The following is a 14318-nucleotide window of genomic DNA, read 5'->3' on the forward strand; positions in this document are numbered from 1 at the left end:
GTTGGAATGCTCAAAAAGAAAAATTGTGATTGGGTTTATTGTTGGATTGCCCTCTAGTCACTGACACCAATCCCTTTTAATTGAGTGGGTTAGAACTTGTGAATAGAAGTAGCATTCCAACTTGTTTGACTTTTTCTTACCTAGTAAGGGATAACTAAACAGGACAACCTTCAATTGTCAATTAATCTTGAGAGTACTCCAACAAGAATAGGGCTTCCAGCTAATCTACTCCCAGTCAAGGCTTTTATTTAATTTACATAAATTCTCTAATTTAATTTTCTGTTATTCAATTCAAACCATTTTGAAAACATCTGATTAATAAAATAGCACACCTTTCTGCAACTTGTTGGGAGACGACCTGGGATTCATACTCCTAGTATTTTAATTTTAATTTTTGTGACACCCTTCTAAATTGATAAGCGGATTTCTGGTTGGTTAAGAACTATACTTGCAACGCATATCATATAACAATTCTTGACTCGCCAATTTTCGCCACGTCAATTTTTGGCGCCGTTGCCGGGGAGTTGCAATAGAGTGCTAAAGTTATTAATTGGAATTTATTTATTTGTATTTTATTTTATCCTGCTACTATGAGCTGCTTGTTTCTTTCGTTAAATGACGCGTTCACTTCCTGATCCAAGCTTCCCAGTATTCGATCCTGAGATTGAAAGAACTATTTCACGAATAAGGCAAGCTCGGCGTCAGTTAGTCCTCTCTGAGGGCGGATCCGAAATGTCACTTGAGAAAGAAACCAGCCCCCGTTCTACTGATTGGTTGATTTACGTGCAGGTGACATGGCAGCAGCTAGAAGAGTTACTATCCAGGAGGCTAGAGCCCCTGATTTTTCAATGCAACCGTTTCAAGCGCATCACCCAATGGTGGCTACAGACTTTGAAATAAATACTGCACTGCTCAATTTGATGCCCAAGTTTCATGGCTTACCTGCTCAAGAGCCTATCAAGCACCTGAGAGATTTTCAAGTAGCCTATTCTACTGTCAGGCGTGATGGTGCAAATGAAACCTCAATTTTGTTGAAAGCTTTCCCGTTTTCTCTTGAGGGAAAGGCAAGAGAGTGGTACTACACTCAACCCGCAGCAACTGTATCCGACTGGGATACACTTAGAAGAGAATTTTTGGAAAAGTTCTTTCCAGCTGAAGTTACTGATAAACTGAGGAAAGACATTTCCATGATCGTTCAGGACGAATCCGAGAATCTCTATGAATACTGGGAGCACTTCAATAATCTTCTAGAAGCATGCCCCCACCATATGATTGATAGTGTTACTCGGTTACATCACACAGGGCATGAGGCCCCAAGATAAGACCACATTGGAAAGTGCTAGCAATGGGTCTATGAAAAAGTACAAGACCACTGATGAGGCATGGCAATTAATCAGTAACTTAGCTGAATCTACTCAGAATCACAGGCAGAAACAGGGCCGTTCAAAAGCCGTTGCAGAAGTATCCTCTACCAGAGAGACTGCTGCTCTAACTCAGAGTATCTGTGAAATGACCAACTTGCTGAAGCAGATGCAATTGAATCAACAACAAGTTCAGCAAGCTCAACCTTCTCCACCACAGCAAAGCCAACAGTTAGTCCCACAGAGAGTTTGCAGAATCTGTGCTGATTATAGCCATTATACTGATGAATGTCCGCAGCTCCAGTAGGAAGACAACACCGTGGCAGCCACTCATAACTTCTATGACCGCCCCAACCAAGGGTATAATCAAGGTGGCAATTACAGCCATGGATGGCAGGATAATTCTAACCAGAATTGGAGGGACAACAACAACAGAGGAGGTAGAGACAATCAGAGAAATCAGAGGTGGAATAATAACAACAACAGGCAGCAGAACCAGAACCAGCCTTACAGAGCACCTCACCTGAGGCAATCCCAAGGACCACAGAATACCCAACAGCAGACCTCTCAAATTACTTATCCTTCTTCATCTTCTAATGACGACTTACTACAATCTATTGATCGGAGACAACAGACCATGGAAAATAACCTTTATGCTACACTAAATGGTTTGAACTCTACTTTGCAAGCTCTTATTTCACAGATTGGATCAATGAATAACTCCAATAACCAGCCTTTGAGCTCCAGTGGAATCCCCTCTCAACCATTACCCAATCCAAAGGGTGGCATTAATGCCATCACCCTAAGGTCCGGAACCAAACTGCAGAAGAGGAATCAGAAGGAGCCAAGCCCACCAGAACACGCATCAGCTGAAGAAGTAGTGGAAATAGAAGATGTTGAAGAGGAAGAGGACATACAGGACATGGCTAAAAAAGAAGAAGTTCAATCATAGGAGGAAGCACCAAAGGGCGCAGACACTGCAGAATACACCACTCCCATTCCATTTCTACAACTTGCAAGGAAGCCCAGGAAGCAGCTGGAACCTGATCCCAAAATGGTAGAGATATTCAAAAAGGTTGAGGTAACTGTTTTTCTTTTTGATGTTATTCAACAGGTACTTAAATATGCAAAGTTTCTAAAAAATTTATGTATACATAAAGACAAAATTAATGAATTAGAAACTATTCCTTTAGGTAGTTCCATATCTGCTTTAATGGGAGGTTTACCTGAAAAGTGTAATGACCCAGGTCCATGTATGGTTAATTGTACTATTGGTTGTGTAGTATTTTCTGACTGCATTCGTGATTTAGGAGCATATGTGAGCATAATGCCTTTGTCTATATATGATATTTTGAGGCTCCCTCCCTTAAAAAGGTCGGCAGCTCGTTTTGTGTTAGCAGATAAAAGCATTATTACAGTGGCTGGAGTTGCTGAAGATGTATTAGTGGGCATTAAGGGGCTCACATTTTCCATTGATTTTTATATCCTGGAGATGCCCCAAAATGACTCAGAGAAGCCATCATCAATCCTACTCGGAAGACCATTCCTGAAGACCTCGAAGTTCAAATTAGATGCTTTTTCAGGAACATACTCTTTTGAAATAGATGGCCGAGTAGTAATCTTCAATCTGAATGGAGTCATGAAGCATCCTCCGGAGGATCATTCTATCCTCCAGTGTGACATCATAGATGAAACCGTGGCTGAAGTTCACCAGGAGGAATTTGATGAGAAGTACATAGGACAAGGTCCAAGTGTATATGGGGACATTCTCAGAGGACAATGACAGTGCTTTACCATTGTTACCAGCTCCAGACAACCCAGAGCCTGACCATGATCAAAAGTTAGAATTAAAACTCCTTCCTCCATACCTCAAATATACTTACCTTGAAGATGAGCAGAAGTTTCCAGTTATCATTGCAAGGGAACTCACTTCTCAACAGGAAGAGCAGTTACTTAGTGTGCTGAGGAGGCACAAGAAGGCAATTGGTTGGAGTTTGGCAGACATAGTAGGCATCAACCCTCAAGTCTGTGAGCATAGGATATTTTTAGAAGAGGGAGCAAGACCTGTCCGTCAACCCCAGAGAAGACTGAACCCCACTATCTTAGAGGTTGTCAAGAAGAAAGTGACCAGACTACTGGAGGCAGATATCATCTACCCCATTTCAGACAGTGAATGGGTAAGCCCAGTACAAGTGGTGCCCAAGAAATCTGGAGTCACTACAGTGAAGAATGAGCATGGAGATCTCATGGCAACCAGAGTTCAGAACGCTGGAGGGTCTGCATTGACTACAGACGCCTCAACCAGGCCACTCGTAAGGATCACTATCCTCTTCCATTCATTGATCAAATGCTGGATCGCCTATCAGGTAAATCACATTATTATTTTTTAGATGGTTACACAGGTTATTTTCAGATTCAGATAGCTCCTGAGGATCAGGAAAAGACCACTTTTACATGTCCTTTTGGGACTTATGCTTACAAGAGAATGCCCTTTGGCTTGTGCAATGCACCAGCTACTTTCCAAAGGTGCATGATGAGTCTTTTCTCTGATCTTATTGAGGACTGTATGGAAGTTTTTATGGATGATTTTAGTGTATATGGCGATTCCTTTAGCCTTTGCTTAGATGGATTATCTAGAGTATTAGATAGATGTGTCAGTACAAACCTTATATTAAATTTTAAAAAATGTCACTTTATGGTAAAACAAGGTATTGTACTAGGACATGTTGTGTCTAATACTGGCATTTCTATAGATCCAGCAAAGGTGGATGTTATTGCTCGTTTACCTTACCCCTCCTCTATGAGGGAAGTCCGTTCGTTCCTTGGCCATGCAGGTTTTTACAGGAGATTCATTAAGGACTTCAGTAAGGTAGCACTTTTCTTATCCAGACTACTGCAGAAGGATATTGAGTTCGAGTTCAGTGAGGATTGTAAACAAGCATTTGATAAGCTGAAGACCGCCCTGACTCAAGCTCCAATTGTGAGAGGACCAGACTGGAGACAGCCATTTGAAATAATGTGCGACGCCTCCAACCATGCAGTAGGAGCAGCACTGGCTCAGCGTGAAGGTAAGGACCCCTTTGTTATTGCTTATGCGTCTAAACCTTTAGATGCCGCTCAGTCCAATTACACTACTACTGAGAAAGAGCTTTTTGCTATTGTTTTTGCTCTGGATAAATTTCGAGCCTATTTACTTGGTACGAAGGTAGTAGTGTACTCAGACCACGCAGCTCTAAAGTATCTATTAGCTAAAAAGGAGTCCAAACCAAGGCTTATACGTTGGATACTGCTATTACAAGAATTTGATTTGGAAATTAAGGATAAGAGTGGTAACCAGAATTTAGTGGCAGACCACTTGAGTCGCCTTGTGCACATTACAGATGACCCCACTCCTATAGCTGATAATTTTCCATTTGATAACCTGCAAGCAGTATCTGAGGTAGTCCCTTGGTATGCACCTATAGCTAATTATCTAGTTAGCCGCACCTTTCCTCCAAACTTTTCTAAGCATCAAAGAGACAAGCTAAAAAGCGAGTCTAAATATTATATATGGGATGACCCATATATATGGAGATGTGGCGCTGACCAGGTAATTAGACGGTGTGTGCCTCAATCAGAATTCCAGTCCATCTTAGAGGCCTGTCACTCATCTGAGAGTGGAGGACATTTTGGCCCTCAAAGAACAGCTAGAAAAATCTTAGACTGTGGATTCTGGTGGCCTACTCTTTTTAGAGACGCTGCTGAATTTTGTAGATCTTGTTTCCCATGCCAAAAAATTGGTAATATATCCAAGAGGGATGAGATGCCTCAACAAATTATGCTTTTCTGTGAAATTTTTGATGTTTGGGGCATTGACTTCATGGGTCCATTTCCAAATTCTAATGGTTATTTTTATATATTGTTAGCTGTGGATTATGTTTCCAAATGGGTGGAAGCAATTCCTACCCGCACTGATGATGCTAACACTGTTGTTTCCTTTGTGAGAAACCACATTATTTGTCGCTTTGGATCACCACGAGCAATCGTGAGCGATCAAGGCACCCAATTTTGTAACAGGAGACTAACAGGATTAATGAAAAAGCATGGAATAATTCATAAAGTTGCAACAGCCTACCATCCTCAGACTAATGGGCAAGCCGAGGTGTCGAACAGAGAGATAAAGCGTATCTTGAAGAAGATAGTCAAACCCCATAGAAGAGACTGGAGCATCAGGCTACAAGATGCACTGGGCATACAGAACAACATACAAAACACCTATTGGGATGAGTCCTTTCCGCTTAGTTTATGGAAAAGCTTGTCATCTCCCTGTTGAAGTAGAGCACAAAGCCTTTTCGGCAGTAAAGGAGTGCAACATGGGAATTGAGTAAGCCGGAGCTGAAAGAAAATCACAGTGACGCGGCCGCATGGCTCACGCGACCGCGCGGATTAGAATAGAACAAGTGATGCGGAGGCGTGGACGACGCGCTCGCGTGGCAGGGCAAAACGCCGAATGACGCGGCCGCATGAATGACGCGATCGCGTGACGTGCGTGATCTGCATAATCTGCAAAATTCGCTAGGGTCGATTTTGGGCCCTATTTTAACCCAGTTTTTGGCCCAGAAAAGCAGACTAGAGCCAAAGAACATGCAGAGACCGAGAACAACATTCATTCCACACAATTTTTAGTTTTTAGATCTAGTTTTACTCCTCCTCTAGGTTTTTTCTATACACATTCATAGTTCTTAGGATTTTATTTTGATTGCTCTTTGCATTGGGATATTGAGAAGAGTTGTTACCTCATCAAGACTTCGTCATTCTAGTTCATTTTCTTTACTTGGCTCTTACTCTTCCATGTCCTTTAATTTACTCAATTTTACTATTGAATTATTTTTAGAATTTATTAATAAAATAATTACTTTTATTTTTAATTGATTTCTTTGATTTTTATTTATTATGTCTTTCTTTAATTCCCTTTCCTATGTTATGAATTCTACATTCACAATGAGCGAGTAATTCCTTAACTTGATGGGGAGTTGATTGAAAGGAACTCTTGAGTTGGAATGCTCAAAAAGAAAAATTGTAATTGGGTTTACTGTTAGATTGCTGGTATGCGAAATTGTTACTCAGGTTGTAAAATTTGTTGTTCGTTCTCTCCCTGGCAATGGCGCCAAAAAGCTGGTGCACAATACCATGGTCCAAATATAACTTCACAACTTCGCACAACTAACCAGCAAGTGCACTGGGTCGTCCAAGTAATAAAACCTTACGTGAGTAAGGGTCGATCCCACAGAGATTACTGGTATGAAGCAAGCTATGGTCACCTTGTAAATCTCAGTCAGGCGGATATCAAATGGTTATAGTATTTTCAAATAATAATAATAAATAAACAGAAAATAAAGATAAAAATACTTATGTAAATCATTGGTGAGAATTTCAGATGAGCGTATAGAGATGCTTTCGTTCCTCTGAATCTCTGCTTTTCCGCTGTCTTCATCCAATCAGTCTTACTCCTCTCCATGGCAAGCTTTCTGTAAGGCATCACCGTTGTCAATGGCTACATCCTATCCTCTCTGTAAAAAAGGTCTAAATGCTCTGTCACAGCATGGCTAATCATCTGGAGGTTCTCGATCATGCTGGAATAGGGTTCACCCTCCTTTTGCGTCTGTTACTACGCCCAGCACTTGCGAGTTTGAAGTTCGTCACAGCCATCCCTTCCCAGATCCTACTCGGAATACCACAGACAAGGTTTAGACTTTCCGGATCTCAGGAATGGCCATCTATAGGTTCTAACTTATACCACAAAGATACTAATAACTCGGACTCGGTCCCCTTTATTAGATATCCAAGAGATATTCATTCTAGCTTGTTTGCATGTAGAACGGAAGTGTTTATCAGGCACGCGTTCATGAGTGAGAATGATGATAAGCATCACACAATCATCACATTCATCATGTTCTTGGGTGCGAATGGATATCTTAGAAGTGGAATAAGTTGAATTGAATAGAAGAACAGTAGTACTTTGCATTAAATCATGAGGAACAGCAGAGCTCCACACCTTAATCTATGGAGTGTAGAAACTCTACCGTTGAAAAATACATAAGTGAAAGGTTCAGGCATGGCCGAATGACCAGCCCCCAAACGTGATTAGTAGATCAAAAGATAATCAAAAGATGTAAATACAATAGTAAAAAGTCCTATTTATACTAAACTAGTTACTAGGGTTTACAGAAGTAAGTAATTGATGCATAAATCCACTTCCGGGGCCCACTTGGTGTGTGCTTGGGCTGAGCTTGAAGTTTACACGTGGAGAGGTCATTCTTGGAGTTGAACGCCAGTTTGTAACGTGTTTCTGGCATTCAACTCTGGTTCGTGACGTGTTTCTGGCGTTTAACTCCAGACTACAGCGTAGAACTGGCGTTCAACGCCCTTTTGTATCGTCTAAACTCGACCAAAGTATGAACTATTATATATTGTTGGAAAGTCCTGGATGTCTACTTTCCAACGCAATTGGAAGCGCACCATTTTGAGTTCTGTAGCTCCAGAAAATTCATTTTGAGTGCAGGGAGGTCAGAATCCAACAGCATCAGCAGTCCTTCTTCAACATCTGAATCTGATTTTTGCTCAAGTCCCTCAATTTCAGCCAGAAAATACCTGAAATCATAGAAAAACACACAAACTCATAGTAAAGTCCAGAAATGTGAATTTAACATAAAAACTAATAAAAACATCCCTAAAACTAACTAGATCCTACTAAAAACATACTAAAAACAATGCCAAAAAGCGTATAAATTATCCGCTCATCACAACACCAAACTTAAATTGTTGCTTGTCCCCAAGCAACTGAAAATCAAATAGGATAAAAAGAAGAGAATATACTATAAATTCGAAACTATCAATGAAACATAGCTCCAATCAGATGAGCGGGACTTGTAGCTTTTTGCCTCTTGAATAGTTTTGACATCTCACTTTATCCATTGAAGTTCAGAATGATTGGCATATATAGGAACTCAGAGTTCAGATAGTGTTAGTGATTCTCCTAGTTTAGTATGTTGATTCTTGAACACAGCTACTTTATGAGTCTTGGCCGTGGCCCTAAGCACTTTGTTTTCCAGTATTACCACCGGATACATAAATGCCACAGACACATAATTGGGTGAACCTTTTCAGATTGTGACTCAGCTTTGCTACAGTCCCCAATTAGAGGTGTCCAGGGTTCTTAAGCACACTCTATTTTTGCTTTGGACCTTGACTTTAACCGCTCAGTCTCAAGTTTTCACTTGACACCTTCACGCCACAAGCACATGGTTAGGGACGGCTTGGTTTAGCCGCTTAGGCCAGGATTTTATTCCTTTAGGCCCTCCTATCCACTGATGCTCAAAGCCTTGGGATCCTTTTTATTTACCCTTGCCTTTTGGTTTTAAGGGTTATTGGCTTTTTGCTCTTGCCTTTTGGTTTTAAGAGCTTTCGGCTTTTTCTGCTTGCTTTTTCTTTTTCTTTCTATTTTTTTCGCCATTTTTCTTTCTTTTTTTTGTGCAAGCTTTTTGTATTCACTGCTTTTTCTTGCTTCAAGAATTATTTTTATGATTTTTCAGATTATCAAATAACATGTCTCCTTGTCATCATTCTTTCAAGAGCCAACATATTTAACATTCTTAAACAACAACTTCAAAAGACATATGCACTGTTCAAGCATTCATTCAGAAAACAAAAAGTATTGTCACCACATCAATATAATTAAACTAAGTTCAAGGATAAATTCGAAACTCATGTACTTCTTGTTCTTTTGAATTAAAAACATTTTTCATTTAAGAGAGGTGATGGATTCATAGGACATTCATAACTTTAAGACAAAGTTACTAAATACTAATGATCATGTAATAAGACACTAACATAGATAAGCACTTAACATAAAGAAAACAAAAAACAGAAAATTTGAGAACAAGGAATGAGTCCACCTTAGTGATGGTGGCGTTTTCTTCTTGAGGAACCAATGATGTCCTTGAGCTCTTCTATGTCTTTCCTTGTCTTTGTTGCTCCTCCCTCATAGCTCTTTGATCTTCTCTAATTTCATGGAGGATGATTGAGTGCTCTTAATGTTCCACCCTTAGTTGTCCCATGTTGGAACTCAGTTCTCCTAAGGAGGTGTTGATTTGCTCCCAAAAGTTCTGTGGAGGAAAGTGCATCCCTTGAGGCATCTCAGGGATTTGAGCTTCTTCATGCGTCTCTTGAGATCCATGAATAGGCTCTCTTGTTTGCTCCATCATTTTCTTAGTGATGGGCTTGTCCTCATCAATGAGGATATCTTCCTCTATGTCAATCCCAGCCGAATTGTATAGATGGAAAAAGAGGTGAGGAAAAGCTAACCTTGCCATAGTGGAGGACTTGTCAGCCACCTTGTAGAGTTCTTGAGGTATAATCTCATGAACCTCTACCTCTTCTCCAATCATGATGCTATGGATCATGATGGCCCGGTCTATAGTAACTTCAGACCGGTTGCTAGTGGGAATGATTGAGCGTTGAATGAACTCCAACCATCCTCTAGCTACAGGCTTAAGGTCCAGTCTTCTCAGTTGAACCGGTTTGCCTTTTGAGTCAATCTTCCATTGAGCTCCTTCCACACATATGTCCATAAGGACTTGGTCCAACCTTTGATCAAAGTTGACTCTCCTTGTGTAGGGGCGTGCGTTCTCTTCCATCATTGGCAAGTTGAACGCCAACCTCACATTTTCCGGACTAAAATCTAAGTATTTCCCCCGAACCATGGTGAGATAATTCTTTGGTTCTTACTTTGATCATGGTTCCTAGTGATCCATGCATTAGCATAGAACTCTTGAACCATTAGAATTCCGACTTGTTGGATGGGGTTTATTAGAACTTCCCAACCTCTTCTATGGATCTCATGTCGGATCTCCGGATACTCATTTTTCTTGAGTTTGAAAGGGACCTCGGGGGTCACCTTCTTCTTGGCCACAACATCATAGAAGTGGTCTTGATGGGCTTTGGAGATGAATCTTTCCATCTCCCATGACTCGGAGGTGGAAGCTTTTGTCTTCCCTTTTCCTTTTCTAGAGGATTCTTCGGTCTTAGGTGCCATCAATGGTATTGGAAAAACAAAAAGCTTTATGCTTTTGCCACACCAAACTTAGAATATTACTCGCCCTCGAGCAAGAGAAGAAAGAAGAGATGAAGAAGAAGAAAAAATGGAGGAGAGGGAGAGAGGTTGTGTTTCGGCCAAGAAGAGGAAGAGAGGATTGTGTTGTGTGAAAATGAAGAAGAATAGAGGAGTTTATATAGTGGAGGGAGAGGGGTTAGGTTCGGCCATTTAGGGTGGGTTTGGGTGGGAAAGTGATTTTGAATTTTGAAGGTAGGTGGGGTTTATGAGGTAGGTTTATGGGGAAGAGTGGATGGATGTGAGTGGTGAATGGGTGATAGGGAAGAGAGCTTGATGTGATTGGTGAAGGGTTTTGGGGAAAGGTGTTTATTGGGAAGAGAGGATGAACATTGAGAAGAGGGAAGAGTATGAGTGGAGGTAGGTGGGGATCCTATGGGGTCCACAGATCCTGAGGTGTCAAGGAATTGCATCCCTGCACTAATTAGGCATGTAAAATGCCTTTGCATGCAATTCTGGCGTTTAAACGCCGAATTGGTGCTTGTTCTGGGCATTCAGCGCCCAGATGCAGCATGTTTCTGGCGTTGAACGCCAGCCAGATGCTCCTTACTGGCGTTTAAACGCCAGTAAGCCCTTCCTCCAGGGTGTGATTTTCTTCTGCTGTTTTTGATTCTGTTTTTAATTTTTTGATTTATTTTGTGACTCCACATGATCATGAACCTAATAAAACATGAAATAACAATAAAAAATAAAATTAGATAAATAAAAATTGGGTTGCCTCCCAACAAGCGCTTCTTTAATGTCAATAGCTTGACATTGGGCTCTCATGGAGCCACACAGGTGATCAGGTCAATTTTATAGACTCCCAACACCAAACTTAGAGTTTGGATATGGGAGTTCAACACCAAACTTAGAGTTTGGCTGAGGCCTCCCAACACCAAACTTAGAGTTTGACTGTGGGGGCTTTAGTTGACTCTGTACTGAGAGAAGCTTACTGTGCCTCTTTTCCATGTTTACAAAAGGATATCCTTGAGTTTTAAACACAAGGTTATCCTCATTCAGTTGAAGGATCAATTCTCCTCTGTCTACATCAATCACAACTCTTGCTGTGGCTAGGAAGGGTCTTCCAAGAATGATGGATTCATCCTCATCCTTCCCAGTATCCAGGATTATGAAATCAGCAGGGATGTAAAGGCCTTCAACCTTTACTAACACGTCCTCTACCTGTCCATAAGTTTGTTTTCTGGATTTGTCTGCCATCTCTAATGAGATTCTAGCAGCTTGTACCTCAAAGATTCCCAGTTTCTCCATTACAGAGAGTGGCATGAGGTTTATTCCTGACCCGAGGTCACATAGAGCTTTATCAAAGGTCATGGTGCCTATGGTACAAGGTATTAGGAACTTTCCAGGATCCTGTTTCTTCTGAGGCAATCTCAGTTGATCCAATGCATTTAGTTCATTGGTGAACAGGGGAGGTTCATCTCCCCAAGTCTCATTACCAAATAAATTGGCATTCAGCTTCATGATTGCACCAAGGAACTTGGCAACTTGCTCTTCAGTAACATCCTTATTCTCTTCAGAAGAGAAATACTCATCAGAGCTCATGAATGACATAAGGAGGTTCAATGGAATCTCTATGGTCTCTAAATGAGCTTCAGATTCCTTTGGTTCCTCAAAGGGAAACTCCTTGTTGATCACTGGACGTCCCAGGAGGTCTTCCTCCTTGGGATTCACGTCCTCCCCTTCCTCCTTGGATTCGGCCATGATGGTTATATCAATGGCCTTGCACTCTCCTTTTGGATTTTCTTCTGTATTGCTTGGGAGAGCACTAGGAGGGGTTTCAGTGATCTTCTTACTCAGCTGGCCCACTTGTGCTTCCAAATTTCTAATGGAGGACCTTGTTTCATTCATGAAACTCACAGTGACCTTAGATAGATCAGAGACTAAATTTGCTAAGCTAGATAGATTCTGCTCAGAATTCTCTGTCTGTTGCTGAGTGGATGATGGAAAAGGTTTACTATTGCTAAACCTGTTTCTTCCACCATTATTAAAGCCTTATTGAGGCTTTTGTTGATCCTTCCATGAGAGATTTGGGTGATTTCTCCATGAGGGGTTATAGGTGTTTCCGTAAGGTTCACCCATGTAATTCATTTATGCTATTGCAGGGTTCTCAGGATCATAAGCTTCTTCTTCAGAAGATGCCTCTTGAGTACTGTTGGATGTAGCTTGCATTCCATTCAGACTCTGAGAAATCATATTGACTTGCTGAGTCAATATTTTATTCTGAGCCAATATAGCATTCAGAGTATCAATTTCAAGAACTCCCTTTTTCTGAGGCGTCCCATTACTCACAGGATTCCTCTCAGAAGTGTACATGAACTGGTTACTTGCAACCATGTCATTGAGTTCTTGAGCTTCTGCAGGCATTTTCTTTAGGTGAATGGATCCACCTGCAGAAGTATCCAATGACATCTTAGCTAATTCAGACAGACCATCATAGAATATATCCAGAATGGTCCATTCTGAAAGCATGTCAAAAGGACACTTTTTGGTAAATTCCTTGTATCTCTCCCAAGCTTCATAGAGGGATTCACCTTCTTTCTGTCTGAAGGTTTGAACATCCACTCTAAGCTTACTCAGCTTTTGAGGAGGAAAGAACTTGGCTAAGAAAGCCTTGACCAGCTTATCCCAAGAGTTCAGGCTATCCTTAGGTTGAGAGTCCAACCATATTCTAGCTCTGTCTCTCACAGCAAACGGGAAAAGCATGAGCCTGTAGACTTTAGGATCTACTCCATTAGTCTTAACAATATCACATATCTACAAGAATTTAGTTAAGAACTGAAAAGGATCTTCAGATGAAAGTCCATGAAACTTGCAGTTTTGTTGCATCAGAGAAACTAATTGAGGTTTCAGCTCAAAATTTTTTGCTCCAATGGTAGGGATGGAGATGCTTCTTCCATGTAAATTGGAATTAGGTGCAGTAAAGTCACCAAGCATCCTCCTTGCATTATTATTATTTTTGGCTGCCATCTCCTCTTCCTGTTCGAAAATTCCTGTAAGGTTGTCTCTGGATTGTTGTATTTTAGCTTCTCTTAGTTTCCTCTTCAGAGTCCTTTCAGGTTCAGGGTCTGCTTCAACAAGAATGTTCTTGTCCTTGCTCCTGCTCATATGAAAGAGAAGGGAACAGAAAAATAATAATAGGAATCTTTTTTACCACAGTATAGAGGTTTCCTTGTTGTGAGTGGAAGAAAAGAAGAGTAGAAGAGAAAAGAAAGAAGAATCCAAATAGAAGGGTGAGGAGAGCAGAGATGTGAGATGAAGAGAAGTGTTAGTAGATGAATAAATAAATAGAAGAAGATGAGAGGTGAGAGGATTTTCGAAAATTAAAAATTAAAATTTAAAGTTAAATTTTAAAAATAGTTTTTGAAAAAGGTTAGTAATTTTTGAAAATTAGGAATGAAATAAAATTAAAATAAAAATTAAAATAATTAGTTAATTAAAAAGAAATTTTGAAAAAGAGGGAGGTATTTTCGAAAATTAGAGAGGGAAAATTAGTTAGGTGGTGTTGAAAAAGATAAGAAACAAACAAAAAGTCAATTAGTTAGTTGAAAAAGATTTGAAATTCAATTTTGAAAAGATAAGAAGATAAGAAGTTAGAAGAGATATTTTAAAATCAAATTTTTGAAAAAGATATGTTTTAAAAAGATATGATAGAAAGATATGATTAAAATTAGTTTTGAAAAAGATTTGATTTTTAAAATCACAATTAATGACTTGATTCACAAGAAATCACAAGATATGATTCTAGAACTTAAAGTTTGAATCTTTCTTAACAAGCAAGTAACAAACTTGAAATTTTTGAATCAAAA

General features: G+C 40.2%; 1 non-coding gene across 1 annotated transcript; it reads left to right on the forward strand.

Annotated features, from left to right (window-relative positions):
* Positions 1-12975: 12975 nt before the first annotated feature.
* Positions 12976-13083, forward strand: LOC112732014 (small nucleolar RNA R71). Its single transcript, XR_003167757.1, has one exon. It is a non-coding gene; the product is annotated as a small nucleolar RNA R71 (small nucleolar RNA).
* The last annotated feature ends 1235 nt before the right edge of the window (positions 13084-14318 follow it).

This window comes from Arachis hypogaea, chromosome 12 (genome assembly GCF_003086295.3).
Source record: "Arachis hypogaea cultivar Tifrunner chromosome 12, arahy.Tifrunner.gnm2.J5K5, whole genome shotgun sequence".
Taxonomy (NCBI): domain Eukaryota; kingdom Viridiplantae; phylum Streptophyta; class Magnoliopsida; order Fabales; family Fabaceae; genus Arachis; species Arachis hypogaea.